Source organism: Eulemur rufifrons, chromosome 27 (assembly GCF_041146395.1).
Source record: "Eulemur rufifrons isolate Redbay chromosome 27, OSU_ERuf_1, whole genome shotgun sequence".
NCBI lineage: Eukaryota > Metazoa > Chordata > Mammalia > Primates > Lemuridae > Eulemur > Eulemur rufifrons.
Genome location: NC_091009.1, coordinates 30,832,098 through 30,834,617, shown reverse-complemented (window position 1 = coordinate 30,834,617; position 2,520 = coordinate 30,832,098). Strand labels below are relative to the sequence as shown.

Genomic DNA, 2,520 nt, shown 5'->3' with positions numbered 1-2,520 from the left:
ATTTTCTCGGTGTCATTACTGTGTGCTGTGTGCATGGCTCCGTGCTGGGTGCAGGGGACCCAGTAGGGAAAAGGCCACCCAAGGAGAGTCGAGGGCCCAGGCTGGAGCCTAAGAACTTCCAAAGACATCTGTGTAAACCTCCAAACACGTCTGCAAGGTAGAGGATGAGCATCTCAGTTCACAGATGAGGAAGCTGGGGCTTTAGAGAGGTTAGGAAACAGCTCAAGTTTTCAGAGCTAGTAGGTTTAGGGCTTGAACCCTGTCCTCCTGACCTGCTCTCTTCAACTCCACAACTGACTCTGTTTTGAGAGGTGCTGAATAACCCAAATGTCCCACTGTTGCACAGGTGCCTGGACTCTCACTGCTAGCTGTGCAGTTTGAGAAGTGCCCTGTTGACACACAAACATGCCTGGGGTCAGGGGTGCATTCGGTTCACACTGCTTTCCCGAGACCCCTGGATCCTGGGGGATGGATGGGAGCTGAGTTTTCAGTGCTTGCGATTCTCATGGTGGCCATCCCTTGGTAGTGTTGCCTTCTCCATTCTTGTCCTGCCCTCCTCCTCCTCCTCCTCCTCCTGCTACGTGCAGGGCTGGGCTGAGGCAACAGCAGCAGCAATTAGCCCAGCTCAGCCGCCCCTTACTGGAACCTGCACGTCAACTCTGGAGCTGATCCAGGAAACCACGCCCAGTGTCCCGCGTGACTCAGCCTCACCTGCCCACCTCCACACCTGCCAGCCTCAGTGACCCAAGCCATCATGTCCAGGGGAAAGTCCCAGCATCCTTTGGTCTGTGCTCATCTACCTCGTGTGCTTGCAGGGCACGCTGGGATCTAGAGTGCTTGCATCACGGGCTTGCTCCCCTGGCTGACTCCTGGCCAAGAGAGAACGCGCCAGGCAGAGCAAATGCTGGCGTTTGGAAAATTACACTCTCTCTGGAGAATGCAGACAGATGCATCTACTCTCTGCCCTCTCATTGTTAAAGATGCAAAGGCAGCTTAAGGTCGTTGGGGATGCTACTTTTCATACACCAAATAGGGAAAAAAAATGCAACTGATGTCCAGAGCTGGTGAGGATATGAAAAAACTCAAACCTGCCATGAACCACTGGTCCAGATGTGAACTGGGAGATGCTTTCTGAAGAACAAGTGCACATATTGTTTAAAAGCCTTAACACAAGTATTCAGCATCAAGGGATATATTTTCAAGCAAATAATCAGATTAGTGTACAGAGATGTATCTACAAGGAGATTCATGGCATCTTGGTAACAACCAAAATGTCCAAAGAGAGGGGATTTGTTGAATAAATTGTCATACTCATACAAGCAAACATTATGCAATCATTACAAATAATGATCTGTGAATATTTAATGATATGGAATGTTGTTCATTATATACTATTAAGTGAAGAAGGCTGGTTATGAAAGAGCATGCATTGTATGTCTCAGTTTTGGTTTGAAAATGTAGAAATAACTATGGGAATATGTATCCATAGAAAACAGTCTGGAAGGATATATATCAGCAGGGTAACAATGACCATCTTTGGCTAGTGGAACTATGCATGATTTTTACTTTTGTTTTTATGCCTTTCTGTATTGCCTGAATTTTCTTTTAGAATAAGGTTGTATTTCTCTCTCTCTCTTTCTTTCTCTCTCTCTCTCTTTTTTGAGACATGGTCTCACTTTGTTGCCTGGGCTAGAGTCTCTGCAACCTCAAACTCCTGGGCTCCAGTGATCCTCCTGCCTCAGCCTCCTTGGTAGCTGGGACTACAGGCGTGTGCTACCACGCCTGGCTAATTTTTCTATTTTTTTGTAGAGATGGGGTCTTGTTCTTGCTCATGCTGGTCTCAAACTTCTGGTCTCAAGCAATCCTCCTGCCTCAGCCTCCCAGAGTGCTAAGATTACAGGCGTGAGCCACTGCACCTGGACTGTATTTCTCTTAAAATAAAAAAAGAAGGTGGAAGGTGGATTTAAAAAAAAAAGAAGAAGAAGAAGAAGACTTCATGCAGAATATGATTGGAATGAAAAAAGAAGACAAATGCTTTTACTATTTTGAAAAATGAACATAAGTAATTCAAAAAAGTGAAACTAACAACATGTCTAATATTTGGAATTAGTTAACCAAAGTATGACTCATATGTTTATAATATGGAATACTATGCCTCTATTAAAAATAATGATTCATGTGCTCGCTTTGGCAGCACATATACTAAAATTGGAACGATACAGAGATTACATGGCCCCTGTGCAAGAATGACAATAAAAAAATAATAATGATTCATTAAAGAATCTGCTTTGTGCCGGGCATTGATGACATAAAGGAAGCCAAGACAAGGACTCTCCCCTCTTGAAGTCGTATGAGTAAGCCGATGCTTCACACACTGGGAATAACAGTATGATGAAAGGATATATAAAGTGAAACTCAAACCACAGAGCAGAACGCAGGCTTTGGACCAGGTGTGGGTGGGTTCTGGGAAGATGAGTAGGAGCTCACCAGGCCACAGAGATGAGGGTCACCCAGGCAGAA

At 45.0% G+C, this 2,520-nt stretch overlaps 1 pseudogene; it reads left to right on the top strand.

Moving 5' to 3' along the window:
• Positions 1-2,178: 2,178 nt before the first annotated feature.
• LOC138375880 (U6 spliceosomal RNA) lies at positions 2,179-2,275 on the top strand (annotated as a pseudogene).
• The last annotated feature ends 245 nt before the right edge of the window (positions 2,276-2,520 follow it).